General features: G+C 55.1%; 58 non-coding genes across 58 annotated transcripts; 46 read left to right on the top strand and 12 right to left on the bottom strand.

Moving 5' to 3' along the window:
• Nucleotides 1-213: 213 nt before the first annotated feature.
• Nucleotides 214-287, top strand: Trnai-aau. Its single transcript has one exon. It is a non-coding gene; the product is annotated as a tRNA-Ile (tRNA).
• A 594-nt stretch (nucleotides 288-881) lies between these two features.
• On the bottom strand, nucleotides 882-953 carry Trnag-ucc. Its single transcript has one exon. It is a non-coding gene; the product is annotated as a tRNA-Gly (tRNA).
• A 346-nt stretch (nucleotides 954-1,299) lies between these two features.
• Nucleotides 1,300-1,369, top strand: Trnag-gcc. The gene has a single exon. It is a non-coding gene; the product is annotated as a tRNA-Gly (tRNA).
• Nucleotides 1,370-1,751: 382 nt separating this feature from the next.
• On the top strand, nucleotides 1,752-1,824 carry Trnam-cau. Its single transcript has one exon. It is a non-coding gene; the product is annotated as a tRNA-Met (tRNA).
• A 573-nt stretch (nucleotides 1,825-2,397) lies between these two features.
• Trnai-aau lies at nucleotides 2,398-2,471 on the top strand. Its single transcript has one exon. It is a non-coding gene; the product is annotated as a tRNA-Ile (tRNA).
• Nucleotides 2,472-3,063: 592 nt separating this feature from the next.
• Nucleotides 3,064-3,135, bottom strand: Trnag-ucc. The gene has a single exon. It is a non-coding gene; the product is annotated as a tRNA-Gly (tRNA).
• A 347-nt stretch (nucleotides 3,136-3,482) lies between these two features.
• Trnag-gcc lies at nucleotides 3,483-3,553 on the top strand. Its single transcript has one exon. It is a non-coding gene; the product is annotated as a tRNA-Gly (tRNA).
• Nucleotides 3,554-3,934: 381 nt separating this feature from the next.
• On the top strand, nucleotides 3,935-4,006 carry Trnam-cau. The gene has a single exon. It is a non-coding gene; the product is annotated as a tRNA-Met (tRNA).
• A 302-nt stretch (nucleotides 4,007-4,308) lies between these two features.
• Trnae-uuc lies at nucleotides 4,309-4,379 on the top strand. The gene has a single exon. It is a non-coding gene; the product is annotated as a tRNA-Glu (tRNA).
• A 198-nt stretch (nucleotides 4,380-4,577) lies between these two features.
• Nucleotides 4,578-4,651, top strand: Trnai-aau. The gene has a single exon. It is a non-coding gene; the product is annotated as a tRNA-Ile (tRNA).
• A 593-nt stretch (nucleotides 4,652-5,244) lies between these two features.
• Nucleotides 5,245-5,316, bottom strand: Trnag-ucc. Its single transcript has one exon. It is a non-coding gene; the product is annotated as a tRNA-Gly (tRNA).
• Nucleotides 5,317-5,664: 348 nt separating this feature from the next.
• On the top strand, nucleotides 5,665-5,735 carry Trnag-gcc. Its single transcript has one exon. It is a non-coding gene; the product is annotated as a tRNA-Gly (tRNA).
• Nucleotides 5,736-6,117: 382 nt separating this feature from the next.
• Trnam-cau lies at nucleotides 6,118-6,190 on the top strand. Its single transcript has one exon. It is a non-coding gene; the product is annotated as a tRNA-Met (tRNA).
• Nucleotides 6,191-6,493: 303 nt separating this feature from the next.
• Trnae-uuc lies at nucleotides 6,494-6,565 on the top strand. The gene has a single exon. It is a non-coding gene; the product is annotated as a tRNA-Glu (tRNA).
• A 198-nt stretch (nucleotides 6,566-6,763) lies between these two features.
• Trnai-aau lies at nucleotides 6,764-6,837 on the top strand. Its single transcript has one exon. It is a non-coding gene; the product is annotated as a tRNA-Ile (tRNA).
• A 593-nt stretch (nucleotides 6,838-7,430) lies between these two features.
• On the bottom strand, nucleotides 7,431-7,502 carry Trnag-ucc. Its single transcript has one exon. It is a non-coding gene; the product is annotated as a tRNA-Gly (tRNA).
• Nucleotides 7,503-7,849: 347 nt separating this feature from the next.
• Trnag-gcc lies at nucleotides 7,850-7,920 on the top strand. Its single transcript has one exon. It is a non-coding gene; the product is annotated as a tRNA-Gly (tRNA).
• A 381-nt stretch (nucleotides 7,921-8,301) lies between these two features.
• On the top strand, nucleotides 8,302-8,374 carry Trnam-cau. Its single transcript has one exon. It is a non-coding gene; the product is annotated as a tRNA-Met (tRNA).
• Nucleotides 8,375-8,677: 303 nt separating this feature from the next.
• Trnae-uuc lies at nucleotides 8,678-8,749 on the top strand. The gene has a single exon. It is a non-coding gene; the product is annotated as a tRNA-Glu (tRNA).
• A 198-nt stretch (nucleotides 8,750-8,947) lies between these two features.
• Trnai-aau lies at nucleotides 8,948-9,021 on the top strand. Its single transcript has one exon. It is a non-coding gene; the product is annotated as a tRNA-Ile (tRNA).
• Nucleotides 9,022-9,614: 593 nt separating this feature from the next.
• Nucleotides 9,615-9,686, bottom strand: Trnag-ucc. The gene has a single exon. It is a non-coding gene; the product is annotated as a tRNA-Gly (tRNA).
• A 347-nt stretch (nucleotides 9,687-10,033) lies between these two features.
• On the top strand, nucleotides 10,034-10,104 carry Trnag-gcc. The gene has a single exon. It is a non-coding gene; the product is annotated as a tRNA-Gly (tRNA).
• A 381-nt stretch (nucleotides 10,105-10,485) lies between these two features.
• Nucleotides 10,486-10,558, top strand: Trnam-cau. Its single transcript has one exon. It is a non-coding gene; the product is annotated as a tRNA-Met (tRNA).
• A 303-nt stretch (nucleotides 10,559-10,861) lies between these two features.
• Nucleotides 10,862-10,933, top strand: Trnae-uuc. The gene has a single exon. It is a non-coding gene; the product is annotated as a tRNA-Glu (tRNA).
• Nucleotides 10,934-11,131: 198 nt separating this feature from the next.
• Trnai-aau lies at nucleotides 11,132-11,205 on the top strand. Its single transcript has one exon. It is a non-coding gene; the product is annotated as a tRNA-Ile (tRNA).
• A 593-nt stretch (nucleotides 11,206-11,798) lies between these two features.
• Nucleotides 11,799-11,870, bottom strand: Trnag-ucc. Its single transcript has one exon. It is a non-coding gene; the product is annotated as a tRNA-Gly (tRNA).
• Nucleotides 11,871-12,217: 347 nt separating this feature from the next.
• Nucleotides 12,218-12,288, top strand: Trnag-gcc. Its single transcript has one exon. It is a non-coding gene; the product is annotated as a tRNA-Gly (tRNA).
• Nucleotides 12,289-12,669: 381 nt separating this feature from the next.
• Nucleotides 12,670-12,742, top strand: Trnam-cau. The gene has a single exon. It is a non-coding gene; the product is annotated as a tRNA-Met (tRNA).
• Nucleotides 12,743-13,045: 303 nt separating this feature from the next.
• On the top strand, nucleotides 13,046-13,117 carry Trnae-uuc. Its single transcript has one exon. It is a non-coding gene; the product is annotated as a tRNA-Glu (tRNA).
• Nucleotides 13,118-13,315: 198 nt separating this feature from the next.
• Nucleotides 13,316-13,389, top strand: Trnai-aau. Its single transcript has one exon. It is a non-coding gene; the product is annotated as a tRNA-Ile (tRNA).
• Nucleotides 13,390-13,982: 593 nt separating this feature from the next.
• Trnag-ucc lies at nucleotides 13,983-14,054 on the bottom strand. Its single transcript has one exon. It is a non-coding gene; the product is annotated as a tRNA-Gly (tRNA).
• A 347-nt stretch (nucleotides 14,055-14,401) lies between these two features.
• Nucleotides 14,402-14,472, top strand: Trnag-gcc. Its single transcript has one exon. It is a non-coding gene; the product is annotated as a tRNA-Gly (tRNA).
• Nucleotides 14,473-14,853: 381 nt separating this feature from the next.
• Nucleotides 14,854-14,926, top strand: Trnam-cau. Its single transcript has one exon. It is a non-coding gene; the product is annotated as a tRNA-Met (tRNA).
• Nucleotides 14,927-15,229: 303 nt separating this feature from the next.
• Nucleotides 15,230-15,301, top strand: Trnae-uuc. The gene has a single exon. It is a non-coding gene; the product is annotated as a tRNA-Glu (tRNA).
• Nucleotides 15,302-15,499: 198 nt separating this feature from the next.
• On the top strand, nucleotides 15,500-15,573 carry Trnai-aau. Its single transcript has one exon. It is a non-coding gene; the product is annotated as a tRNA-Ile (tRNA).
• Nucleotides 15,574-16,166: 593 nt separating this feature from the next.
• On the bottom strand, nucleotides 16,167-16,238 carry Trnag-ucc. The gene has a single exon. It is a non-coding gene; the product is annotated as a tRNA-Gly (tRNA).
• A 347-nt stretch (nucleotides 16,239-16,585) lies between these two features.
• Nucleotides 16,586-16,656, top strand: Trnag-gcc. The gene has a single exon. It is a non-coding gene; the product is annotated as a tRNA-Gly (tRNA).
• Nucleotides 16,657-17,037: 381 nt separating this feature from the next.
• Trnam-cau lies at nucleotides 17,038-17,110 on the top strand. Its single transcript has one exon. It is a non-coding gene; the product is annotated as a tRNA-Met (tRNA).
• A 303-nt stretch (nucleotides 17,111-17,413) lies between these two features.
• Nucleotides 17,414-17,485, top strand: Trnae-uuc. The gene has a single exon. It is a non-coding gene; the product is annotated as a tRNA-Glu (tRNA).
• Nucleotides 17,486-17,683: 198 nt separating this feature from the next.
• On the top strand, nucleotides 17,684-17,757 carry Trnai-aau. Its single transcript has one exon. It is a non-coding gene; the product is annotated as a tRNA-Ile (tRNA).
• A 593-nt stretch (nucleotides 17,758-18,350) lies between these two features.
• Nucleotides 18,351-18,422, bottom strand: Trnag-ucc. Its single transcript has one exon. It is a non-coding gene; the product is annotated as a tRNA-Gly (tRNA).
• A 347-nt stretch (nucleotides 18,423-18,769) lies between these two features.
• On the top strand, nucleotides 18,770-18,840 carry Trnag-gcc. Its single transcript has one exon. It is a non-coding gene; the product is annotated as a tRNA-Gly (tRNA).
• Nucleotides 18,841-19,221: 381 nt separating this feature from the next.
• Trnam-cau lies at nucleotides 19,222-19,294 on the top strand. Its single transcript has one exon. It is a non-coding gene; the product is annotated as a tRNA-Met (tRNA).
• Nucleotides 19,295-19,597: 303 nt separating this feature from the next.
• On the top strand, nucleotides 19,598-19,669 carry Trnae-uuc. Its single transcript has one exon. It is a non-coding gene; the product is annotated as a tRNA-Glu (tRNA).
• A 198-nt stretch (nucleotides 19,670-19,867) lies between these two features.
• Nucleotides 19,868-19,941, top strand: Trnai-aau. Its single transcript has one exon. It is a non-coding gene; the product is annotated as a tRNA-Ile (tRNA).
• A 583-nt stretch (nucleotides 19,942-20,524) lies between these two features.
• On the bottom strand, nucleotides 20,525-20,596 carry Trnag-ucc. The gene has a single exon. It is a non-coding gene; the product is annotated as a tRNA-Gly (tRNA).
• Nucleotides 20,597-20,943: 347 nt separating this feature from the next.
• Nucleotides 20,944-21,014, top strand: Trnag-gcc. The gene has a single exon. It is a non-coding gene; the product is annotated as a tRNA-Gly (tRNA).
• Nucleotides 21,015-21,395: 381 nt separating this feature from the next.
• Trnam-cau lies at nucleotides 21,396-21,468 on the top strand. The gene has a single exon. It is a non-coding gene; the product is annotated as a tRNA-Met (tRNA).
• A 303-nt stretch (nucleotides 21,469-21,771) lies between these two features.
• Nucleotides 21,772-21,843, top strand: Trnae-uuc. Its single transcript has one exon. It is a non-coding gene; the product is annotated as a tRNA-Glu (tRNA).
• Nucleotides 21,844-22,041: 198 nt separating this feature from the next.
• Nucleotides 22,042-22,115, top strand: Trnai-aau. Its single transcript has one exon. It is a non-coding gene; the product is annotated as a tRNA-Ile (tRNA).
• A 593-nt stretch (nucleotides 22,116-22,708) lies between these two features.
• Nucleotides 22,709-22,780, bottom strand: Trnag-ucc. Its single transcript has one exon. It is a non-coding gene; the product is annotated as a tRNA-Gly (tRNA).
• A 347-nt stretch (nucleotides 22,781-23,127) lies between these two features.
• On the top strand, nucleotides 23,128-23,198 carry Trnag-gcc. Its single transcript has one exon. It is a non-coding gene; the product is annotated as a tRNA-Gly (tRNA).
• Nucleotides 23,199-23,579: 381 nt separating this feature from the next.
• Trnam-cau lies at nucleotides 23,580-23,652 on the top strand. Its single transcript has one exon. It is a non-coding gene; the product is annotated as a tRNA-Met (tRNA).
• A 303-nt stretch (nucleotides 23,653-23,955) lies between these two features.
• Nucleotides 23,956-24,027, top strand: Trnae-uuc. Its single transcript has one exon. It is a non-coding gene; the product is annotated as a tRNA-Glu (tRNA).
• Nucleotides 24,028-24,225: 198 nt separating this feature from the next.
• Nucleotides 24,226-24,299, top strand: Trnai-aau. The gene has a single exon. It is a non-coding gene; the product is annotated as a tRNA-Ile (tRNA).
• A 593-nt stretch (nucleotides 24,300-24,892) lies between these two features.
• On the bottom strand, nucleotides 24,893-24,964 carry Trnag-ucc. Its single transcript has one exon. It is a non-coding gene; the product is annotated as a tRNA-Gly (tRNA).
• A 347-nt stretch (nucleotides 24,965-25,311) lies between these two features.
• Nucleotides 25,312-25,382, top strand: Trnag-gcc. The gene has a single exon. It is a non-coding gene; the product is annotated as a tRNA-Gly (tRNA).
• A 381-nt stretch (nucleotides 25,383-25,763) lies between these two features.
• On the top strand, nucleotides 25,764-25,836 carry Trnam-cau. The gene has a single exon. It is a non-coding gene; the product is annotated as a tRNA-Met (tRNA).
• Nucleotides 25,837-25,939: the final 103 nt, after the last annotated feature.

Raw genomic sequence — 25,939 nt, 5'->3', positions numbered from 1 at the left:
TTCCCGGTACCGGAACGGAATTTTTTCCACACGAATCGTGACAAGTTTGAGCTGTCCGAGCGGCCGTTTCCCGTCCTGCTCGCAATATAGCTACTGTTTCGTGACCGTCAGCAGAATATAGACTAGGGAAGCAGACACACGACGACCATAGAAATGGTGTGCGGCTTCATGCCACCTGTTTCCAGCGTAGGGCTGAGCAACTGCATCTGCCGAGGCCCGTTAGCTCAGTTGGTTAGAGCGTCGTGCTAATAACGCGAAGGTCGTGGGTTCGATCCCCCCACGGGCCACTACTCTTTTCCTACTACGAAAAGGCGGCGCCGATTTCAGCTGGCGAGTGTGGTGACCAAAAGATCATCACCCTGCGTGGAAGTTGATAGAGGATCCGAACCCGACTCGTCGGGGAGCGCTACAGCATTCACTCGGCAATGGCCATAATATCTTGAATACACTGGTTCTCAACCGATAAAGAGAAAATGAAAGAAAATGTCCGATTGCCGATGCGTAACAACTTTGGCCCTTGTCAGTACTTGGGGCGGGTGAGCGCATGGGAACACAGGGCGCTATTGGCACTTTTACTTCCTATTTTTGTTTCTCCTTTCTTTTCGGAGCTACAGCCCGATTCGGTCAGGGAGACGCCACCGTGAAATGAAGGGGGCGTGCTGTGTGTCCATCGCCTCGCCTCTCCTTACCTCTCTCAGTCGTTTCTCGTGCTTGTCGTTTTGATATAGGCCGATTTGAGAGCGTCAGCTCTCGCGTCAGCCGAGCAAAGTCGAGACAAGTCGAGACACACTAAGGGCTGGTATGCAGCGAGTAAGAGGGCGAAAAAACAATAATTTAAGAGCGCGTGGCAAAAGTACTCATACGCGAAATTAAAAGCCTGCTGCGGTGGCCGGGAATCGAACCCGGATCAACTGCTTGGAACGCAACTATGCTGACCATTACACCACCACCGCACAAGCGAGCGCCGCGCGTCCGCGCTGTGTCGGCTTCCCGCCAGTCGGCAGCGGCCGAAGGTGATCGTACCTGGCAGGCGCATTTCGAGGCAGGCTAGGGAGCACATCCAGACGCATTCGGACAGCGTATCCGCGCACATTTCGCATCCTTTGGCAAGAGTTGGGGCGCCGGCAACGCAAGAGTACGCAGAGGACCGCGTTCTGGCGGCATTTTTAAGCAGAGCAGTGCAGTGCAGGATTCAGCGTCTGCAGCATCTTTTCCACAGAATGCTACGGCGCTTGACGGCAGTCCCACTTTCCTTGAGACATCTGCTCGGCAAGCAGCGTCAAGTTACCGCTGGCCCGAGCATCGGTGGTTCAGTGGTAGAATGCTCGCCTGCCACGCGGGCGGCCCGGTTCGATTCCCGGCCGATGCATCATTTTGCTTTTCCCGCGATAATGCTGCCGCGTGGCTTGAGCGCTTGAGATGCACGATCCACAAGAATGTGTAGCTGGATTTCCCTTGAGAAGGACCGAGAACGCAGCACTCGCGGGTTCCCCACTAGGACGCTCGCATCATGTTCTACAGACTAGCGTCGGCCTGGCCTCACAAGTTGCTGGGTCCGGGTGCCTCCGAGGCACTGAACTTCAACGACAAGGAGTGCTGCCTATCGTTGCAACAGCTGCAGCAGCACCGCAATCAACTGGGCCGGCAGTGCACGTGTAGCAACAGAACACGTTATCCAGGAAGTACAGTGTCTCTACGTCTAATATTGGGTAAGGTGTTTACCCAGTTTCCAGGACAAGCGGTGCACCCGTGCCTCGGTAGCGCAGTAGGCAGCGCGTAAGTCTCATAATCTTAAGGTCGTGAGTTCGATCCTCACCCGGGGCATTTAATTTTCTGTGACATGGTGGTGCTGTTGCTAGGGCGCCAACGTATTTCTTGTTTGTTATCCACAGCGTTTCAACGCTTCAGCGGGAAAATGTTTACTTCCTGTTATTGCTACTTACAGCTTCCCTTTTCCTCTTCTCCCAGCAGAGCATGAAGCCAAAAGCATTGCTCTGCGACGTTTGAGGTGCGCGCCTTGCCAGTCAGTATGTGCACAGATGCTCGCAAAGAGAGGGGGGCGCCGACGCGGCACTCGACACGAAATGCGACAAGCGACCGTACGAACGGGTCGAACGAAACGGCCACATCCGGTGTGGTCTAGTGGCTAGGATACCTGGCTTTCACCAGGAGGCCCGGGTTCGATTCCCGGTACCGGAACGGAATTTTTTCCACACGAATCGTGACAAGTTTGAGCTGTCCGAGCGGCCGTTTCCCGTCCTGCTCGCAATATAGCTACTGTTTCGTGACCGTCAGCAGAATATAGACTAGGGAAGCAGACACACGACGACCATAGAAATGGTGTGCGGCTTCATGCCACCTGTTTCCAGCGTAGGGCTGAGCAACTGCATCTGCCGAGGCCCGTTAGCTCAGTTGGTTAGAGCGTCGTGCTAATAACGCGAAGGTCGTGGGTTCGATCCCCCCACGGGCCACTACTCTTTTCCTACTACGAAAAGGCGGCGCCGATTTCAGCTGGCGAGTGTGGTGACCAAAAGATCATCACCCTGCGTGGAAGTTGATAGAGGATCCGAACCCGACTCGTCGGGGAGCGCTACAGCATTCACTCGGCAATGGCCATAATATCTTGAATACACTGGTTCTCAACCGATAAAGAGAAAATGAAAGAAAATGTCCGATTGCCGATGCGTAACAACTTTGGCCCTTGTCAGTACTTGGGCGGGTGAGCGCATGGGAACACAGGGCGCTATTGGCACTTTTACTTCCTATTTTTGTTTCTCCTTTCTTTTCGAGCTACAGCCCGATTCGGTCAGGGAGACGCCACCGTGAAATGAAGGGGGCGTGCTGTGTGTCCATCGCCTCGCCTCTCCTTACCTCTCTCAGTCGTTTCTCGTGCTTGTCGTTTTGATATAGGCCGATTTGAGAGCGTCAGCTCTCGCGTCAGCCGAGCAAAGTCGAGACAAGTCGAGACACACTAAGGGCTGGTATGCAGCGAGTAAGAGGGCGAAAAAACAATAATTTAAGAGCGCGTGGCAAAAGTACTCATACGCGAAATTAAAAGCCTGCTGCGGTGGCCGGGAATCGAACCCGGATCAACTGCTTGGAACGCAACTATGCTGACCATTACACCACCACCGCACAAGCGAGCGCCGCGCGTCCGCGCTGTGTCGGCTTCCCGCCAGTCGGCAGCGGCCGAAGGTGATCGTACCTGGCAGGCGCATTTCGAGGCAGGCTAGGGGAGCACATCCAGACGCATTCGGACAGCGTATCCGCGCACATTTCGCATCCTTTGGCAAGAGTTGGGCGCCGGCAACGCAAGAGTACGCAGAGGACCGCGTTCTGGCGGCATTTTTAAGCAGAGCAGTGCAGTGCAGGATTCAGCGTCTGCAGCATCTTTTCCACAGAATGCTACGGCGCTTGACGGCAGTCCCACTTTCCCTTGAGACATCTGCTCGGCAAGCAGCGTCAAGTTACCGCTGGCCCGAGCATCGGTGGTTCAGTGGTAGAATGCTCGCCTGCCACGCGGGCGGCCCGGGTTCGATTCCCGGCCGATGCATCATTTTGCTTTTCCCGCGATAATGCTGCCGCGTGGCTTGAGCGCTTGAGATGCACGATCCACAAGAATGTGTAGCTGGATTTCCCTTGAGAAGGACCGAGAACGCAGCACTCGCGGGTCCCCACTAGGACGCTCGCATCATGTTCTACAGACTAGCGTCGGCCTGGCCTCACAAGTTGCTGGGTCCGGGTGCCTCCGAGGCACTGAACTTCAACGACAAGGAGTGCTGCCTATCGTTGCAACAGCTGCAGCAGCACCGCAATCAACTGGGCCGGCAGTGCACGTGTAGCAGCAGAACACGTTATCCAGGAAGTACAGTGTCTCTACGTCTAATATTGGGTAAGGTGTTTACCCAGTTTCCAGGACAAGCGGTGCACCCGTGCCTCGGTAGCGCAGTAGCAGCGCGTAAGTCTCATAATCTTAAGGTCGTGAGTTCGATCCTCACCCGGGGCATTTAATTTTCTGTGACATGGTGGTGCTGTTGCTAGGGCGCCAACGTATTTCTTGTTTGTTATCCACAGCGTTTCAACGCTTCAGCGGGAAAATGTTTACTTCCTGTTATTGCTACTTACAGCTTCCTTTTCCTCTTCTCCCAGCAGAGCATGAAGCCAAAAGCATTGCTCTGCGACGTTTGAGGTGCGCGCCTTGCCAGTCAGTATGTGCACAGATGCTCGCAAAGAGAGGGGGGCGCCGACGCGGCACTCGACACGAAATGCGACAAGCGACCGTACGAACGGTCGAACGAAACGGCCACATCCGGTGTGGTCTAGTGGCTAGGATACCTGGCTTTCACCCAGGAGGCCCGGGTTCGATTCCGGTACCGGAACGGAATTTTTTCCACACGAATCGTGACAAGTTTGAGCTGTCCGAGCGGCCGTTTCCCGTCCTGCTCGCAATATAGCTACTGTTTCGTGACCGTCAGCAGAATATAGACTAGGGAAGCAGACACACGACGACCATAGAAATGGTGTGCGGCTTCATGCCACCTGTTTCCAGCGTAGGGCTGAGCAACTGCATCTGCCGAGGCCCGTTAGCTCAGTTGGTTAGAGCGTCGTGCTAATAACGCGAAGGTCGTGGGTTCGATCCCCCCACGGGCCACTACTCTTTTCCTACTACGAAAAGGCGGCGCCGATTTCAGCTGGCGAGTGTGGTGACCAAAAGATCATCACCCTGCGTGGAAGTTGATAGAGGATCCGAAACCCGACTCGTCGGGGAGCGCTACAGCATTCACTCGGCAATGGCCATAATATCTTGAATACACTGGTTCTCAACGATAAAGAGAAAATGAAAGAAAATGTCCGATTGCCGATGCGTAACAACTTTGGCCCTTGTCAGTACTTGGGCGGGTGAGCGCATGGGAACACAGGGCGCTATTGGCACTTTTACTTCCTATTTTTGTTTCTCCTTTCTTTTCGGAGCTACAGCCCGATTCGGTCAGGGAGACGCCACCGTGAAATGAAGGGGGCGTGCTGTGTGTCCATCGCCTCGCCTCTCCTTACCTCTCTCAGTCGTTTCTCGTGCTTGTCGTTTTGATATAGGCCGATTTGAGAGCGTCAGCTCTCGCGTCAGCCGAGCAAAGTCGAGACAAGTCGAGACACACTAAGGGCTGGTATGCAGCGAGTAAGAGGGCGAAAAAACAATAATTTAAGAGCGCGTGGCAAAAGTACTCATACGCGAAATTAAAAGCCTGCTGCGGTGGCCGGGAATCGAACCCGGATCAACTGCTTGGAACGCAACTATGCTGACCATTACACCACCACCGCACAAGCGAGCGCCGCGCGTCCGCGCTGTGTCGGCTTCCCGCCAGTCGGCAGCGGCCGAAGGTGATCGTACCTGGCAGGGCGCATTTCGAGGCAGGCTAGGGGAGCACATCCAGACGCATTCGGACAGCGTATCCGCGCACATTTCGCATCCTTTGGCAAGAGTTGGGCGCCGGCAACGCAAGAGTACGCAGAGGACCGCGTTCTGGCGGCATTTTTAAGCAGAGCAGTGCAGTGCAGGATTCAGCGTCTGCAGCATCTTTTCCACAGAATGCTACGGCGCTTGACGGCAGTCCCACTTTCCCTTGAGACATCTGCTCGGCAAGCAGCGTCAAGTTACCGCTGGCCCGAGCATCGGTGGTTCAGTGGTAGAATGCTCGCCTGCCACGCGGGCGGCCCGGGTTCGATTCCCGGCCGATGCATCATTTTGCTTTTCCCGCGATAATGCTGCCGCGTGGCTTGAGCGCTTGAGATGCACGATCCACAAGAATGTGTAGCTGGATTTCCCTTGAGAAGGACCGAGAACGCAGCACTCGCGGGTCCCCCACTAGGACGCTCGCATCATGTTCTACAGACTAGCGTCGGCCTGGCCTCACAAGTTGCTGGGTCCGGGTGCCTCCGAGGCACTGAACTTCAACGACAAGGAGTGCTGCCTATCGTTGCAACAGCTGCAGCAGCACCGCAATCAACTGGGCCGGCAGTGCACGTGTAGCAACAGAACACGTTATCCAGGAAGTACAGTGTCTCTACGTCTAATATTGGGTAAGGTGTTTACCCAGTTTCCAGGACAAGCGGTGCACCCGTGCCTCGGTAGCGCAGTAGGCAGCGCGTAAGTCTCATAATCTTAAGGTCGTGAGTTCGATCCTCACCCGGGGCATTTAATTTTCTGTGACATGGTGGTGCTGTTGCTAGGGCGCCAACGTATTTCTTGTTTGTTATCCACAGCGTTTCAACGCTTCAGCGGGAAAATGTTTACTTCCTGTTATTGCTACTTACAGCTTCCCTTTTCCTCTTCTCCCAGCAGAGCATGAAGCCAAAAGCATTGCTCTGCGACGTTTGAGGTGCGCGCCTTGCCAGTCAGTATGTGCACAGATGCTCGCAAAGAGAGGGGGGCGCCGACGCGGCACTCGACACGAAATGCGACAAGCGACCGTACGAACGGTCGAACGAAACGGCCACATCCGGTGTGGTCTAGTGGCTAGGATACCTGGCTTTCACCCAGGAGGCCCGGGTTCGATTCCCGGTACCGGAACGGAATTTTTTCCACACGAATCGTGACAAGTTTGAGCTGTCCGAGCGGCCGTTTCCCGTCCTGCTCGCAATATAGCTACTGTTTCGTGACCGTCAGCAGAATATAGACTAGGGAAGCAGACACACGACGACCATAGAAATGGTGTGCGGCTTCATGCCACCTGTTTCCAGCGTAGGGCTGAGCAACTGCATCTGCCGAGGCCCGTTAGCTCAGTTGGTTAGAGCGTCGTGCTAATAACGCGAAGGTCGTGGGTTCGATCCCCCCACGGGCCACTACTCTTTTCCTACTACGAAAAGGCGGCGCCGATTTCAGCTGGCGAGTGTGGTGACCAAAAGATCATCACCCTGCGTGGAAGTTGATAGAGGATCCGAACCCGACTCGTCGGGGAGCGCTACAGCATTCACTCGGCAATGGCCATAATATCTTGAATACACTGGTTCTCAACCGATAAAGAGAAAATGAAAGAAAATGTCCGATTGCCGATGCGTAACAACTTTGGCCCTTGTCAGTACTTGGGCGGGTGAGCGCATGGGAACACAGGGCGCTATTGGCACTTTTACTTCCTATTTTTGTTTCTCCTTTCTTTTCGGAGCTACAGCCCGATTCGGTCAGGGAGACGCCACCGTGAAATGAAGGGGGCGTGCTGTGTGTCCATCGCCTCGCCTCTCCTTACCTCTCTCAGTCGTTTCTCGTGCTTGTCGTTTTGATATAGGCCGATTTGAGAGCGTCAGCTCTCGCGTCAGCCGAGCAAAGTCGAGACAAGTCGAGACACACTAAGGGCTGGTATGCAGCGAGTAAGAGGGCGAAAAAACAATAATTTAAGAGCGCGTGGCAAAAGTACTCATACGCGAAATTAAAAGCCTGCTGCGGTGGCCGGGAATCGAACCCGGATCAACTGCTTGGAACGCAACTATGCTGACCATTACACCACCACCGCACAAGCGAGCGCCGCGCGTCCGCGCTGTGTCGGCTTCCCGCCAGTCGGCAGCGGCCGAAGGTGATCGTACCTGGCAGGCGCATTTCGAGGCAGGCTAGGGGAGCACATCCAGACGCATTCGGACAGCGTATCCGCGCACATTTCGCATCCTTTGGCAAGAGTTGGGCGCCGGCAACGCAAGAGTACGCAGAGGACCGCGTTCTGGCGGCATTTTTAAGCAGAGCAGTGCAGTGCAGGATTCAGCGTCTGCAGCATCTTTTCCACAGAATGCTACGGCGCTTGACGGCAGTCCCACTTTCCCTTGAGACATCTGCTCGGCAAGCAGCGTCAAGTTACCGCTGGCCCGAGCATCGGTGGTTCAGTGGTAGAATGCTCGCCTGCCACGCGGGCGGCCCGGGTTCGATTCCCGGCCGATGCATCATTTTGCTTTTCCCGCGATAATGCTGCCGCGTGGCTTGAGCGCTTGAGATGCACGATCCACAAGAATGTGTAGCTGGATTTCCCTTGAGAAGGACCGAGAACGCAGCACTCGCGGGTCCCCACTAGGACGCTCGCATCATGTTCTACAGACTAGCGTCGGCCTGGCCTCACAAGTTGCTGGGTCCGGGTGCCTCCGAGGCACTGAACTTCAACGACAAGGAGTGCTGCCTATCGTTGCAACAGCTGCAGCAGCACCGCAATCAACTGGGCCGGCAGTGCACGTGTAGCAACAGAACACGTTATCCAGGAAGTACAGTGTCTCTACGTCTAATATTGGGTAAGGTGTTTACCCAGTTTCCAGGACAAGCGGTGCACCCGTGCCTCGGTAGCGCAGTAGGCAGCGCGTAAGTCTCATAATCTTAAGGTCGTGAGTTCGATCCTCACCCGGGGCATTTAATTTTCTGTGACATGGTGGTGCTGTTGCTAGGGCGCCAACGTATTTCTTGTTTGTTATCCACAGCGTTTCAACGCTTCAGCGGGAAAATGTTTACTTCCTGTTATTGCTACTTACAGCTTCCCTTTTCCTCTTCTCCCAGCAGAGCATGAAGCCAAAAGCATTGCTCTGCGACGTTTGAGGTGCGCGCCTTGCCAGTCAGTATGTGCACAGATGCTCGCAAAGAGAGGGGGGCGCCGACGCGGCACTCGACACGAAATGCGACAAGCGACCGTACGAACGGTCGAACGAAACGGCCACATCCGGTGTGGTCTAGTGGCTAGGATACCTGGCTTTCACCCAGGAGGCCCGGGTTCGATTCCCGGTACCGGAACGGAATTTTTTCCACACGAATCGTGACAAGTTTGAGCTGTCCGAGCGGCCGTTTCCCGTCCTGCTCGCAATATAGCTACTGTTTCGTGACCGTCAGCAGAATATAGACTAGGGAAGCAGACACACGACGACCATAGAAATGGTGTGCGGCTTCATGCCACCTGTTTCCAGCGTAGGGCTGAGCAACTGCATCTGCCGAGGCCCGTTAGCTCAGTTGGTTAGAGCGTCGTGCTAATAACGCGAAGGTCGTGGGTTCGATCCCCCCACGGGCCACTACTCTTTTCCTACTACGAAAAGGCGGCGCCGATTTCAGCTGGCGAGTGTGGTGACCAAAAGATCATCACCCTGCGTGGAAGTTGATAGAGGATCCGAACCCGACTCGTCGGGGAGCGCTACAGCATTCACTCGGCAATGGCCATAATATCTTGAATACACTGGTTCTCAACCGATAAAGAGAAAATGAAAGAAAATGTCCGATTGCCGATGCGTAACAACTTTGGCCCTTGTCAGTACTTGGGCGGGTGAGCGCATGGGAACACAGGGCGCTATTGGCACTTTTACTTCCTATTTTTGTTTCTCCTTTCTTTTCGGAGCTACAGCCCGATTCGGTCAGGGAGACGCCACCGTGAAATGAAGGGGGCGTGCTGTGTGTCCATCGCCTCGCCTCTCCTTACCTCTCTCAGTCGTTTCTCGTGCTTGTCGTTTTGATATAGGCCGATTTGAGAGCGTCAGCTCTCGCGTCAGCCGAGCAAAGTCGAGACAAGTCGAGACACACTAAGGGCTGGTATGCAGCGAGTAAGAGGGCGAAAAAACAATAATTTAAGAGCGCGTGGCAAAAGTACTCATACGCGAAATTAAAAGCCTGCTGCGGTGGCCGGGAATCGAACCCGGATCAACTGCTTGGAACGCAACTATGCTGACCATTACACCACCACCGCACAAGCGAGCGCCGCGCGTCCGCGCTGTGTCGGCTTCCCGCCAGTCGGCAGCGGCCGAAGGTGATCGTACCTGGCAGGCGCATTTCGAGGCAGGCTAGGGGAGCACATCCAGACGCATTCGGACAGCGTATCCGCGCACATTTCGCATCCTTTGGCAAGAGTTGGGCGCCGGCAACGCAAGAGTACGCAGAGGACCGCGTTCTGGCGGCATTTTTAAGCAGAGCAGTGCAGTGCAGGATTCAGCGTCTGCAGCATCTTTTCCACAGAATGCTACGGCGCTTGACGGCAGTCCCACTTTCCCTTGAGACATCTGCTCGGCAAGCAGCGTCAAGTTACCGCTGGCCCGAGCATCGGTGGTTCAGTGGTAGAATGCTCGCCTGCCACGCGGGCGGCCCGGGTTCGATTCCCGGCCGATGCATCATTTTGCTTTTCCCGCGATAATGCTGCCGCGTGGCTTGAGCGCTTGAGATGCACGATCCACAAGAATGTGTAGCTGGATTTCCCTTGAGAAGGACCGAGAACGCAGCACTCGCGGGTCCCCACTAGGACGCTCGCATCATGTTCTACAGACTAGCGTCGGCCTGGCCTCACAAGTTGCTGGGTCCGGGTGCCTCCGAGGCACTGAACTTCAACGACAAGGAGTGCTGCCTATCGTTGCAACAGCTGCAGCAGCACCGCAATCAACTGGGCCGGCAGTGCACGTGTAGCAACAGAACACGTTATCCAGGAAGTACAGTGTCTCTACGTCTAATATTGGGTAAGGTGTTTACCCAGTTTCCAGGACAAGCGGTGCACCCGTGCCTCGGTAGCGCAGTAGGCAGCGCGTAAGTCTCATAATCTTAAGGTCGTGAGTTCGATCCTCACCCGGGGCATTTAATTTTCTGTGACATGGTGGTGCTGTTGCTAGGGCGCCAACGTATTTCTTGTTTGTTATCCACAGCGTTTCAACGCTTCAGCGGGAAAATGTTTACTTCCTGTTATTGCTACTTACAGCTTCCCTTTTCCTCTTCTCCCAGCAGAGCATGAAGCCAAAAGCATTGCTCTGCGACGTTTGAGGTGCGCGCCTTGCCAGTCAGTATGTGCACAGATGCTCGCAAAGAGAGGGGGGCGCCGACGCGGCACTCGACACGAAATGCGACAAGCGACCGTACGAACGGTCGAACGAAACGGCCACATCCGGTGTGGTCTAGTGGCTAGGATACCTGGCTTTCACCCAGGAGGCCCGGGTTCGATTCCCGGTACCGGAACGGAATTTTTTCCACACGAATCGTGACAAGTTTGAGCTGTCCGAGCGGCCGTTTCCCGTCCTGCTCGCAATATAGCTACTGTTTCGTGACCGTCAGCAGAATATAGACTAGGGAAGCAGACACACGACGACCATAGAAATGGTGTGCGGCTTCATGCCACCTGTTTCCAGCGTAGGGCTGAGCAACTGCATCTGCCGAGGCCCGTTAGCTCAGTTGGTTAGAGCGTCGTGCTAATAACGCGAAGGTCGTGGGTTCGATCCCCCCACGGGCCACTACTCTTTTCCTACTACGAAAAGGCGGCGCCGATTTCAGCTGGCGAGTGTGGTGACCAAAAGATCATCACCCTGCGTGGAAGTTGATAGAGGATCCGAACCCGACTCGTCGGGGAGCGCTACAGCATTCACTCGGCAATGGCCATAATATCTTGAATACACTGGTTCTCAACCGATAAAGAGAAAATGAAAGAAAATGTCCGATTGCCGATGCGTAACAACTTTGGCCCTTGTCAGTACTTGGGCGGGTGAGCGCATGGGAACACAGGGCGCTATTGGCACTTTTACTTCCTATTTTTGTTTCTCCTTTCTTTTCGGAGCTACAGCCCGATTCGGTCAGGGAGACGCCACCGTGAAATGAAGGGGGCGTGCTGTGTGTCCATCGCCTCGCCTCTCCTTACCTCTCTCAGTCGTTTCTCGTGCTTGTCGTTTTGATATAGGCCGATTTGAGAGCGTCAGCTCTCGCGTCAGCCGAGCAAAGTCGAGACAAGTCGAGACACACTAAGGGCTGGTATGCAGCGAGTAAGAGGGCGAAAAAACAATAATTTAAGAGCGCGTGGCAAAAGTACTCATACGCGAAATTAAAAGCCTGCTGCGGTGGCCGGGAATCGAACCCGGATCAACTGCTTGGAACGCAACTATGCTGACCATTACACCACCACCGCACAAGCGAGCGCCGCGCGTCCGCGCTGTGTCGGCTTCCCGCCAGTCGGCAGCGGCCGAAGGTGATCGTACCTGGCAGGCGCATTTCGAGGCAGGCTAGGGGAGCACATCCAGACGCATTCGGACAGCGTATCCGCGCACATTTCGCATCCTTTGGCAAGAGTTGGGCGCCGGCAACGCAAGAGTACGCAGAGGACCGCGTTCTGGCGGCATTTTTAAGCAGAGCAGTGCAGTGCAGGATTCAGCGTCTGCAGCATCTTTTCCACAGAATGCTACGGCGCTTGACGGCAGTCCCACTTTCCCTTGAGACATCTGCTCGGCAAGCAGCGTCAAGTTACCGCTGGCCCGAGCATCGGTGGTTCAGTGGTAGAATGCTCGCCTGCCACGCGGGCGGCCCGGGTTCGATTCCCGGCCGATGCATCATTTTGCTTTTCCCGCGATAATGCTGCCGCGTGGCTTGAGCGCTTGAGATGCACGATCCACAAGAATGTGTAGCTGGATTTCCCTTGAGAAGGACCGAGAACGCAGCACTCGCGGGTCCCCACTAGGACGCTCGCATCATGTTCTACAGACTAGCGTCGGCCTGGCCTCACAAGTTGCTGGGTCCGGGTGCCTCCGAGGCACTGAACTTCAACGACAAGGAGTGCTGCCTATCGTTGCAACAGCTGCAGCAGCACCGCAATCAACTGGGCCGGCAGTGCACGTGTAGCAACAGAACACGTTATCCAGGAAGTACAGTGTCTCTACGTCTAATATTGGGTAAGGTGTTTACCCAGTTTCCAGGACAAGCGGTGCACCCGTGCCTCGGTAGCGCAGTAGGCAGCGCGTAAGTCTCATAATCTTAAGGTCGTGAGTTCGATCCTCACCCGGGGCATTTAATTTTCTGTGACATGGTGGTGCTGTTGCTAGGGCGCCAACGTATTTCTTGTTTGTTATCCACAGCGTTTCAACGCTTCAGCGGGAAAATGTTTACTTCCTGTTATTGCTACTTACAGCTTCCCTTTTCCTCTTCTCCCAGCAGAGCATGAAGCCAAAAGCATTGCTCTGCGACGTTTGAGGTGCGCGCCTTGCCAGTCAGTATGTGCACAGATGCTCGCAAAGAGAGGGGGGCGCCGACGCGGCACTCGACACGAAATGCGACAAGCGACCGTACGAACGGTCGAACGAAACGGCCACATCCGGTGTGGTCTAGTGGCTAGGATACCTGGCTTTCACCCAGGAGGCCCGGGTTCGATTCCCGGTACCGGAACGGAATTTTTTCCACACGAATCGTGACAAGTTTGAGCTGTCCGAGCGGCCGTTTCCCGTCCTGCTCGCAATATAGCTACTGTTTCGTGACCGTCAGCAGAATATAGACTAGGGAAGCAGACACACGACGACCATAGAAATGGTGTGCGGCTTCATGCCACCTGTTTCCAGCGTAGGGCTGAGCAACTGCATCTGCCGAGGCCCGTTAGCTCAGTTGGTTAGAGCGTCGTGCTAATAACGCGAAGGTCGTGGGTTCGATCCCCCCACGGGCCACTACTCTTTTCCTACTACGAAAAGGCGGCGCCGATTTCAGCTGGCGAGTGTGGTGACCAAAAGATCATCACCCTGCGTGGAAGTTGATAGAGGATCCGAACCCGACTCGTCGGGGAGCGCTACAGCATTCACTCGGCAATGGCCATAATATCTTGAATACACTGGTTCTCAACCGATAAAGAGAAAATGAAAGAAAATGTCCGATTGCCGATGCGTAACAACTTTGGCCCTTGTCAGTACTTGGGCGGGTGAGCGCATGGGAACACAGGGCGCTATTGGCACTTTTACTTCCTATTTTTGTTTCTCCTTTCTTTTCGGAGCTACAGCCCGATTCGGTCAGGGAGACGCCACCGTGAAATGAAGGGGGCGTGCTGTGTGTCCATCGCCTCGCCTCTCCTTACCTCTCTCAGTCGTTTCTCGTGCTTGTCGTTTTGATATAGGCCGATTTGAGAGCGTCAGCTCTCGCGTCAGCCGAGCAAAGTCGAGACAAGTCGAGACACACTAAGGGCTGGTATGCAGCGAGTAAGAGGGCGAAAAAACAATAATTTAAGAGCGCGTGGCAAAAGTACTCATACGCGAAATTAAAAGCCTGCTGCGGTGGCCGGGAATCGAACCCGGATCAACTGCTTGGAACGCAACTATGCTGACCATTACACCACCACCGCACAAGCGAGCGCCGCGCGTCCGCGCTGTGTCGGCTTCCCGCCAGTCGGCAGCGGCCGAAGGTGATCGTACCTGGCAGGCGCATTTCGAGGCAGGCTAGGGGAGCACATCCAGACGCATTCGGACAGCGTATCCGCGCACATTTCGCATCCTTTGGCAAGAGTTGGGCGCCGGCAACGCAAGAGTACGCAGAGGACCGCGTTCTGGCGGCATTTTTAAGCAGAGCAGTGCAGTGCAGGATTCAGCGTCTGCAGCATCTTTTCCACAGAATGCTACGGCGCTTGACGGCAGTCCCACTTTCCCTTGAGACATCTGCTCGGCAAGCAGCGTCAAGTTACCGCTGGCCCGAGCATCGGTGGTTCAGTGGTAGAATGCTCGCCTGCCACGCGGGCGGCCCGGGTTCGATTCCCGGCCGATGCATCATTTTGCTTTTCCCGCGATAATGCTGCCGCGTGGCTTGAGCGCTTGAGATGCACGATCCACAAGAATGTGTAGCTGGATTTCCCTTGAGAAGGACCGAGAACGCAGCACTCGCGGGTCCCCACTAGGACGCTCGCATCATGTTCTACAGACTAGCGTCGGCCTGGCCTCACAAGTTGCTGGGTCCGGGTGCCTCCGAGGCACTGAACTTCAACGACAAGGAGTGCTGCCTATCGTTGCAACAGCTGCAGCAGCACCGCAATCAACTGGGCCGGCAGTGCACGTGTAGCAACAGAACACGTTATCCAGGAAGTACAGTGTCTCTACGTCTAATATTGGGTAAGGTGTTTACCCAGTTTCCAGGACAAGCGGTGCACCCGTGCCTCGGTAGCGCAGTAGGCAGCGCGTAAGTCTCATAATCTTAAGGTCGTGAGTTCGATCCTCACCCGGGGCATTTAATTTTCTGTGACATGGTGGTGCTGTTGCTAGGGCGCCAACGTATTTCTTGTTTGTTATCCACAGCGTTTCAACGCTTCAGCGGGAAAATGTTTACTTCCTGTTATTGCTACTTACAGCTTCCCTTTTCCTCTTCTCCCAGCAGAGCATGAAGCCAAAAGCATTGCTCTGCGACGTTTGAGGTGCGCGCCTTGCCAGTCAGTATGTGCACAGATGCTCGCAAAGAGAGGGGGGCGCCGACGCGGCACTCGACACGAAATGCGACAAGCGACCGTACGAACGGTCGAACGAAACGGCCACATCCGGTGTGGTCTAGTGGCTAGGATACCTGGCTTTCACCCAGGAGGCCCGGGTTCGATTCCCGGTACCGGAACGGAATTTTTTCCACACGAATCGTGACAAGTTTGAGCTGTCCGAGCGGCCGTTTCCCGTCCTGCTCGCAATATAGCTACTGTTTCGTGACCGTCAGCAGAATATAGACTAGGGAAGCAGACACACGACGACCATAGAAATGGTGTGCGGCTTCATGCCACCTGTTTCCAGCGTAGGGCTGAGCAACTGCATCTGCCGAGGCCCGTTAGCTCAGTTGGTTAGAGCGTCGTGCTAATAACGCGAAGGTCGTGGGTTCGATCCCCCCACGGGCCACTACTCTTTTCCTACTACGAAAAGGCGGCGCCGATTTCAGCTGGCGAGTGTGGTGACCAAAAGATCATCACCCTGCGTGGAAGTTGATAGAGGATCCGAACCCGACTCGTCGGGGAGCGCTACAGCATTCACTCGGCAATGGCCATAATATCTTGAATACACTGGTTCTCAACCGATAAAGAGAAAATGAAAGAAAATGTCCGATTGCCGATGCGTAACAACTTTGGCCCTTGTCAGTACTTGGGCGGGTGAGCGCATGGGAACACAGGGCGCTATTGGCACTTTTACTTCCTATTTTTGTTTCTCCTTTCTTTTCGGAGCTACAGCCCGATTCGGTCAGGGAGACGCCACCGTGAAATGAAGGGGGCGTGCTGTGTGTCCATCGCCTCGCCTCTCCTTACCTCTCTCAGTCGTTTCTCGTGCTTGTCGTTTTGATATAGGCCGATTTGAGAGCGTCAGCTCTCGCGTCAGCCGAGCAAAGTCGAGACAAGTCGAGACACACTAAGGGCTGGTATGCAGCGAGTAAGAGGGCGAAAAAACAATAATTTAAGAGCGCGTGGCAAAAGTACTCATACGCGAAATTAAAAGCCTGCTGCGGTGGCCGGGAATCGAACCCGGATCAACTGCTTGGAACGCAACTATGCTGACCATTACACCACCACCGCACAAGCGAGCGCCGCGCGTCCGCGCTGTGTCGGCTTCCCGCCAGTCGGCAGCGGCCGAAGGTGATCGTACCTGGCAGGCGCATTTCGAGGCAGGCTAGGGGAGCACATCCAGACGCATTCGGACAGCGTATCCGCGCACATTTCGCATCCTTTGGCAAGAGTTGGGCGCCGGCAACGCAAGAGTACGCAGAGGACCGCGTTCTGGCGGCATTTTTAAGCAGAGCAGTGCAGTGCAGGATTCAGCGTCTGCAGCATCTTTTCCACAGAATGCTACGGCGCTTGACGGCAGTCCCACTTTCCCTTGAGACATCTGCTCGGCAAGCAGCGTCAAGTTACCGCTGGCCCGAGCATCGGTGGTTCAGTGGTAGAATGCTCGCCTGCCACGCGGGCGGCCCGGGTTCGATTCCCGGCCGATGCATCATTTTGCTTTTCCCGCGATAATGCTGCCGCGTGGCTTGAGCGCTTGAGATGCACGATCCACAAGAATGTGTAGCTGGATTTCCCTTGAGAAGGACCGAGAACGCAGCACTCGCGGGTCCCCACTAGGACGCTCGCATCATGTTCTACAGACTAGCGTCGGCCTGGCCTCACAAGTTGCTGGGTCCGGGTGCCTCCGAGGCACTGAACTTCAACGACAAGGAGTGCTGCCTATCGTTGCAACAGCTGCAGCAGCACCGCAATCAACTGGGCCGGCAGTGCACGTGTAGCAACAGAACACGTTATCCAGGAAGTACAGTGTCTCTACGTCTAATATTGGGTAAGGTGTTTACCCAGTTTCCAGGACAAGCGGTGCACCCGTGCCTCGGTAGCGCAGTAGGCAGCGCGTAAGTCTCATAATCTTAAGGTCGTGAGTTCGATCCTCACCCGGGGCATTTAATTTTCTGTGACATGGTGGTGCTGTTGCTAGGGCGCCAACGTATTTCTTGTTTGTTATCCACAGCGTTTCAACGCTTCAGCGGGAAAATGTTTACTTCCTGTTATTGCTACTTACAGCTTCCCTTTTCCTCTTCTCCCAGCAGAGCATGAAGCCAAAAGCATTGCTCTGCGACGTTTGAGGTGCGCGCCTTGCCAGTCAGTATGTGCACAGATGCTCGCAAAGAGAGGGGGGCGCCGACGCGGCACTCGACACGAAATGCGACAAGCGACCGTACGAACGGTCGAACGAAACGGCCACATCCGGTGTGGTCTAGTGGCTAGGATACCTGGCTTTCACCCAGGAGGCCCGGGTTCGATTCCCGGTACCGGAACGGAATTTTTTCCACACGAATCGTGACAAGTTTGAGCTGTCCGAGCGGCCGTTTCCCGTCCTGCTCGCAATATAGCTACTGTTTCGTGACCGTCAGCAGAATATAGACTAGGGAAGCAGACACACGACGACCATAGAAATGGTGTGCGGCTTCATGCCACCTGTTTCCAGCGTAGGGCTGAGCAACTGCATCTGCCGAGGCCCGTTAGCTCAGTTGGTTAGAGCGTCGTGCTAATAACGCGAAGGTCGTGGGTTCGATCCCCCCACGGGCCACTACTCTTTTCCTACTACGAAAAGGCGGCGCCGATTTCAGCTGGCGAGTGTGGTGACCAAAAGATCATCACCCTGCGTGGAAGTTGATAGAGGATCCGAACCCGACTCGTCGGGGAGCGCTACAGCATTCACTCGGCAATGGCCATAATATCTTGAATACACTGGTTCTCAACCGATAAAGAGAAAATGAAAGAAAATGTCCGATTGCCGATGCGTAACAACTTTGGCCCTTGTCAGTACTTGGGCGGGTGAGCGCATGGGAACACAGGGCGCTATTGGCACTTTTACTTCCTATTTTTGTTTCTCCTTTCTTTTCGGAGCTACAGCCCGATTCGGTCAGGGAGACGCCACCGTGAAATGAAGGGGGCGTGCTGTGTGTCCATCGCCTCGCCTCTCCTTACCTCTCTCAGTCGTTTCTCGTGCTTGTCGTTTTGATATAGGCCGATTTGAGAGCGTCAGCTCTCGCGTCAGCCGAGCAAAGTCGAGACAAGTCGAGACACACTAAGGGCTGGTATGCAGCGAGTAAGAGGGCGAAAAAACAATAATTTAAGAGCGCGTGGCAAAAGTACTCATACGCGAAATTAAAAGCCTGCTGCGGTGGCCGGGAATCGAACCCGGATCAACTGCTTGGAACGCAACTATGCTGACCATTACACCACCACCGCACAAGCGAGCGCCGCGCGTCCGCGCTGTGTCGGCTTCCCGCCAGTCGGCAGCGGCCGAAGGTGATCGTACCTGGCAGGCGCATTTCGAGGCAGGCTAGGGGAGCACATCCAGACGCATTCGGACAGCGTATCCGCGCACATTTCGCATCCTTTGGCAAGAGTTGGGCGCCGGCAACGCAAGAGTACGCAGAGGACCGCGTTCTGGCGGCATTTTTAAGCAGAGCAGTGCAGTGCAGGATTCAGCGTCTGCAGCATCTTTTCCACAGAATGCTACGGCGCTTGACGGCAGTCCCACTTTCCCTTGAGACATCTGCTCGGCAAGCAGCGTCAAGTTACCGCTGGCCCGAGCATCGGTGGTTCAGTGGTAGAATGCTCGCCTGCCACGCGGGCGGCCCGGGTTCGATTCCCGGCCGATGCATCATTTTGCTTTTCCCGCGATAATGCTGCCGCGTGGCTTGAGCGCTTGAGATGCACGATCCACAAGAATGTGTAGCTGGATTTCCCTTGAGAAGGACCGAGAACGCAGCACTCGCGGGTCCCCACTAGGACGCTCGCATCATGTTCTACAGACTAGCGTCGGCCTGGCCTCACAAGTTGCTGGGTCCGGGTGCCTCCGAGGCACTGAACTTCAACGACAAGGAGTGCTGCCTATCGTTGCAACAGCTGCAGCAGCACCGCAATCAACTGGGCCGGCAGTGCACGTGTAGCAACAGAACACGTTATCCAGGAAGTACAGTGTCTCTACGTCTAATATTGGGTAAGGTGTTTACCCAGTTTCCAGGACAAGCGGTGCACCCGTGCCTCGGTAGCGCAGTAGGCAGCGCGTAAGTCTCATAATCTTAAGGTCGTGAGTTCGATCCTCACCCGGGGCATTTAATTTTCTGTGACATGGTGGTGCTGTTGCTAGGGCGCCAACGTATTTCTTGTTTGTTATCCACAGCGTTTCAACGCTTCAGCGGGAAAATGTTTACTTCCTGTTATTGCTACTTACAGCTTCCCTTTTCCTCTTCTCCCAGCAGAGCATGAAGCCAAAAGCATTGCTCTGCGACGTTTGAGGTGCGCGCCTTGCCAGTCAGTATGTGCACAGATGCTCGCAAAGAGAGGGGGGCGCCGACGCGGCACTCGACACGAAATGCGACAAGCGACCGTACGAACGGTCGAACGAAACGGCCACATCCGGTGTGGTCTAGTGGCTAGGATACCTGGCTTTCACCCAGGAGGCCCGGGTTCGATTCCCGGTACCGGAACGGAATTTTTTCCACACGAATCGTGACAAGTTTGAGCTGTCCGAGCGGCCGTTTCCCGTCCTGCTCGCAATATAGCTACTGTTTCGTGACCGTCAGCAGAATATAGACTAGGGAAGCAGACACACGACGACCATAGAAATGGTGTGCGGCTTCATGCCACCTGTTTCCAGCGTAGGGCTGAGCAACTGCATCTGCCGAGGCCCGTTAGCTCAGTTGGTTAGAGCGTCGTGCTAATAACGCGAAGGTCGTGGGTTCGATCCCCCCACGGGCCACTACTCTTTTCCTACTACGAAAAGGCGGCGCCGATTTCAGCTGGCGAGTGTGGTGACCAAAAGATCATCACCCTGCGTGGAAGTTGATAGAGGATCCGAACCCGACTCGTCGGGGAGCGCTACAGCATTCACTCGGCAATGGCCATAATATCTTGAATACACTGGTTCTCAACCGATAAAGAGAAAATGAAAGAAAATGTCCGATTGCCGATGCGTAACAACTTTGGCCCTTGTCAGTACTTGGGCGGGTGAGCGCATGGGAACACAGGGCGCTATTGGCACTTTTACTTCCTATTTTTGTTTCTCCTTTCTTTTCGGAGCTACAGCCCGATTCGGTCAGGGAGACGCCACCGTGAAATGAAGGGGGCGTGCTGTGTGTCCATCGCCTCGCCTCTCCTTACCTCTCTCAGTCGTTTCTCGTGCTTGTCGTTTTGATATAGGCCGATTTGAGAGCGTCAGCTCTCGCGTCAGCCGAGCAAAGTCGAGACACACTAAGGGCTGGTATGCAGCGAGTAAGAGGGCGAAAAAACAATAATTTAAGAGCGCGTGGCAAAAGTACTCATACGCGAAATTAAAAGCCTGCTGCGGTGGCCGGGAATCGAACCCGGATCAACTGCTTGGAACGCAACTATGCTGACCATTACACCACCACCGCACAAGCGAGCGCCGCGCGTCCGCGCTGTGTCGGCTTCCCGCCAGTCGGCAGCGGCCGAAGGTGATCGTACCTGGCAGGCGCATTTCGAGGCAGGCTAGGGGAGCACATCCAGACGCATTCGGACAGCGTATCCGCGCACATTTCGCATCCTTTGGCAAGAGTTGGGCGCCGGCAACGCAAGAGTACGCAGAGGACCGCGTTCTGGCGGCATTTTTAAGCAGAGCAGTGCAGTGCAGGATTCAGCGTCTGCAGCATCTTTTCCACAGAATGCTACGGCGCTTGACGGCAGTCCCACTTTCCCTTGAGACATCTGCTCGGCAAGCAGCGTCAAGTTACCGCTGGCCCGAGCATCGGTGGTTCAGTGGTAGAATGCTCGCCTGCCACGCGGGCGGCCCGGGTTCGATTCCCGGCCGATGCATCATTTTGCTTTTCCCGCGATAATGCTGCCGCGTGGCTTGAGCGCTTGAGATGCACGATCCACAAGAATGTGTAGCTGGATTTCCCTTGAGAAGGACCGAGAACGCAGCACTCGCGGGTCCCCACTAGGACGCTCGCATCATGTTCTACAGACTAGCGTCGGCCTGGCCTCACAAGTTGCTGGGTCCGGGTGCCTCCGAGGCACTGAACTTCAACGACAAGGAGTGCTGCCTATCGTTGCAACAGCTGCAGCAGCACCGCAATCAACTGGGCCGGCAGTGCACGTGTAGCAACAGAACACGTTATCCAGGAAGTACAGTGTCTCTACGTCTAATATTGGGTAAGGTGTTTACCCAGTTTCCAGGACAAGCGGTGCACCCGTGCCTCGGTAGCGCAGTAGGCAGCGCGTAAGTCTCATAATCTTAAGGTCGTGAGTTCGATCCTCACCCGGGGCATTTAATTTTCTGTGACATGGTGGTGCTGTTGCTAGGGCGCCAACGTATTTCTTGTTTGTTATCCACAGCGTTTCAACGCTTCAGCGGGAAAATGTTTACTTCCTGTTATTGCTACTTACAGCTTCCCTTTTCCTCTTCTCCCAGCAGAGCATGAAGCCAAAAGCATTGCTCTGCGACGTTTGAGGTGCGCGCCTTGCCAGTCAGTATGTGCACAGATGCTCGCAAAGAGAGGGGGGCGCCGACGCGGCACTCGACACGAAATGCGACAAGCGACCGTACGAACGGTCGAACGAAACGGCCACATCCGGTGTGGTCTAGTGGCTAGGATACCTGGCTTTCACCCAGGAGGCCCGGGTTCGATTCCCGGTACCGGAACGGAATTTTTTCCACACGAATCGTGACAAGTTTGAGCTGTCCGAGCGGCCGTTTCCCGTCCTGCTCGCAATATAGCTACTGTTTCGTGACCGTCAGCAGAATATAGACTAGGGAAGCAGACACACGACGACCATAGAAATGGTGTGCGGCTTCATGCCACCTGTTTCCAGCGTAGGGCTGAGCAACTGCATCTGCCGAGGCCCGTTAGCTCAGTTGGTTAGAGCGTCGTGCTAATAACGCGAAGGTCGTGGGTTCGATCCCCCCACGGGCCACTACTCTTTTCCTACTACGAAAAGGCGGCGCCGATTTCAGCTGGCGAGTGTGGTGACCAAAAGATCATCACCCTGCGTGGAAGTTGATAGAGGATCCGAACCCGACTCGTCGGGGAGCGCTACAGCATTCACTCGGCAATGGCCATAATATCTTGAATACACTGGTTCTCAACCGATAAAGAGAAAATGAAAGAAAATGTCCGATTGCCGATGCGTAACAACTTTGGCCCTTGTCAGTACTTGGGCGGGTGAGCGCATGGGAACACAGGGCGCTATTGGCACTTTTACTTCCTATTTTTGTTTCTCCTTTCTTTTCGGAGCTACAGCCCGATTCGGTCAGGGAGACGCCACCGTGAAATGAAGGGGGCGTGCTGTGTGTCCATCGCCTCGCCTCTCCTTACCTCTCTCAGTCGTTTCTCGTGCTTGTCGTTTTGATATAGGCCGATTTGAGAGCGTCAGCTCTCGCGTCAGCCGAGCAAAGTCGAGACAAGTCGAGACACACTAAGGGCTGGTATGCAGCGAGTAAGAGGGCGAAAAAACAATAATTTAAGAGCGCGTGGCAAAAGTACTCATACGCGAAATTAAAAGCCTGCTGCGGTGGCCGGGAATCGAACCCGGATCAACTGCTTGGAACGCAACTATGCTGACCATTACACCACCACCGCACAAGCGAGCGCCGCGCGTCCGCGCTGTGTCGGCTTCCCGCCAGTCGGCAGCGGCCGAAGGTGATCGTACCTGGCAGGCGCATTTCGAGGCAGGCTAGGGGAGCACATCCAGACGCATTCGGACAGCGTATCCGCGCACATTTCGCATCCTTTGGCAAGAGTTGGGCGCCGGCAACGCAAGAGTACGCAGAGGACCGCGTTCTGGCGGCATTTTTAAGCAGAGCAGTGCAGTGCAGGATTCAGCGTCTGCAGCATCTTTTCCACAGAATGCTACGGCGCTTGACGGCAGTCCCACTTTCCCTTGAGACATCTGCTCGGCAAGCAGCGTCAAGTTACCGCTGGCCCGAGCATCGGTGGTTCAGTGGTAGAATGCTCGCCTGCCACGCGGGCGGCCCGGGTTCGATTCCCGGCCGATGCATCATTTTGCTTTTCCCGCGATAATGCTGCCGCGTGGCTTGAGCGCTTGAGATGCACGATCCACAAGAATGTGTAGCTGGATTTCCCTTGAGAAGGACCGAGAACGCAGCACTCGCGGGTCCCCACTAGGACGCTCGCATCATGTTCTACAGACTAGCGTCGGCCTGGCCTCACAAGTTGCTGGGTCCGGGTGCCTCCGAGGCACTGAACTTCAACGACAAGGAGTGCTGCCTATCGTTGCAACAGCTGCAGCAGCACCGCAATCAACTGGGCCGGCAGTGCACGTGTAGCAACAGAACACGTTATCCAGGAAGTACAGTGTCTCTACGTCTAATATTGGGTAAGGTGTTTACCCAGTTTCCAGGACAAGCGGTGCACCCGTGCCTCGGTAGCGCAGTAGGCAGCGCGTAAGTCTCATAATCTTAAGGTCGTGAGTTCGATCCTCACCCGGGGCATTTAATTTTCTGTGACATGGTGGTGCTGTTGCTAGGGCGCCAACGTATTTCTTGTTTGTTATCCACAGCGTTTCAACGCTTCAGCGGGAAAATGTTTACTTCCTGTTATTGCTACTTACAGCTTCCCTTTTCCTCTTCTCCCAGCAGAGCATGAAGCCAAAAGCATTGCTCTGCGACGTTTGAGGTGCGCGCCTTGCCAGTCAGTATGTGCACAGATGCTCGCAAAGAGAGGGGGGCGCCGACGCGGCACTCGACACGAAATGCGACAAGCGACCGTACGAACGGTCGAACGAAACGGCCACATCCGGTGTGGTCTAGTGGCTAGGATACCTGGCTTTCACCCAGGAGGCCCGGGTTCGATTCCCGGTACCGGAACGGAATTTTTTCCACACGAATCGTGACAAGTTTGAGCTGTCCGAGCGGCCGTTTCCCGTCCTGCTCGCAATATAGCTACTGTTTCGTGACCGTCAGCAGAATATAGACTAGGGAAGCAGACACACGACGACCATAGAAATGGTGTGCGGCTTCATGCCACCTGTTTCCAGCGTAGGGCTGAGCAACTGCATCTGCCGAGGCCCGTTAGCTCAGTTGGTTAGAGCGTCGTGCTAATAACGCGAAGGTCGTGGGTTCGATCCCCCCACGGGCCACTACTCTTTTCCTACTACGAAAAGGCGGCGCCGATTTCAGCTGGCGAGTGTGGTGACCAAAAGATCATCACCCTGCGTGGAAGTTGATAGAGGATCCGAACCCGACTCGTCGGGGAGCGCTACAGCATTCACTCGGCAATGGCCATAATATCTTGAATACACTGGTTCTCAACCGATAAAGAGAAAATGAAAGAAAATGTCCGATTGCCGATGCGTAACAACTTTGGCCCTTGTCAGTACTTGGGCGGGTGAGCGCATGGGAACACAGGGCGCTATTGGCACTTTTACTTCCTATTTTTGTTTCTCCTTTCTTTTCGGAGCTACAGCCCGATTCGGTCAGGGAGACGCCACCGTGAAATGAAGGGGGCGTGCTGTGTGTCCATCGCCTCGCCTCTCCTTACCTCTCTCAGTCGTTTCTCGTGCTTGTCGTTTTGATATAGGCCGATTTGAGAGCGTCAGCTCTCGCGTCAGCCGAGCAAAGTCGAGACAAGTCGAGACACACTAAGGGCTGGTATGCAGCGAGTAAGAGGGCGAAAAAACAATAATTTAAGAGCGCGTGGCAAAAGTACTCATACGCGAAATTAAAAGCCTGCTGCGGTGGCCGGGAATCGAACCCGGATCAACTGCTTGGAACGCAACTATGCTGACCATTACACCACCACCGCACAAGCGAGCGCCGCGCGTCCGCGCTGTGTCGGCTTCCCGCCAGTCGGCAGCGGCCGAAGGTGATCGTACCTGGCAGGCGCATTTCGAGGCAGGCTAGGGGAGCACATCCAGACGCATTCGGACAGCGTATCCGCGCACATTTCGCATCCTTTGGCAAGAGTTGGGCGCCGGCAACGCAAGAGTACGCAGAGGACCGCGTTCTGGCGGCATTTTTAAGCAGAGCAGTGCAGTGCAGGATTCAGCGTCTGCAGCATCTTTTCCACAGAATGCTACGGCGCTTGACGGCAGTCCCACTTTCCCTTGAGACATCTGCTCGGCAAGCAGCGTCAAGTTACCGCTGGCCCGAGCATCGGTGGTTCAGTGGTAGAATGCTCGCCTGCCACGCGGGCGGCCCGGGTTCGATTCCCGGCCGATGCATCATTTTGCTTTTCCCGCGATAATGCTGCCGCGTGGCTTGAGCGCTTGAGATGCACGATCCACAAGAATGTGTAGCTGGATTTCCCTTGAGAAGGACCGAGAACGCAGCACTCGCGGGTCCCCACTAGGACGCTCGCATCATGTTCTACAGACTAGCGTCGGCCTGGCCTCACAAGTTGCTGGGTCCGGGTGCCTCCGAGGCACTGAACTTCAACGACAAGGAGTGCTGCCTATCGTTGCAACAGCTGCAGCAGCACCGCAATCAACTGGGCCGGCAGTGCACGTGTAGCAACAGAACACGTTATCCAGGAAGTACAGTGTCTCTACGTCTAATATTGGGTAAGGTGTTTACCCAGTTTCCAGGACAAGCGGTGCACCCGTGCCTCGGTAGCGCAGTAGGCAGCGCGTAAGTCTCATAATCTTAAGGTCGTGAGTTCGATCCTCACCCGGGGCATTTAATTTTCTGTGACATGGTGGTGCTGTTGCTAGGGCGCCAACGTATTTCTTGTTTGTTATCCACAGCGTTTCAACGCTTCAGCGGGAAAATGTTTACTTCC

This window comes from Schistocerca piceifrons, unplaced genomic scaffold (assembly GCF_021461385.2).
Source record: "Schistocerca piceifrons isolate TAMUIC-IGC-003096 unplaced genomic scaffold, iqSchPice1.1 HiC_scaffold_544, whole genome shotgun sequence".
NCBI lineage: Eukaryota > Metazoa > Arthropoda > Insecta > Orthoptera > Acrididae > Schistocerca > Schistocerca piceifrons.
The sequence above is the reverse complement of the archived record's forward strand: the minus strand, read 5'-3'. Positions and strand labels throughout refer to the sequence as shown.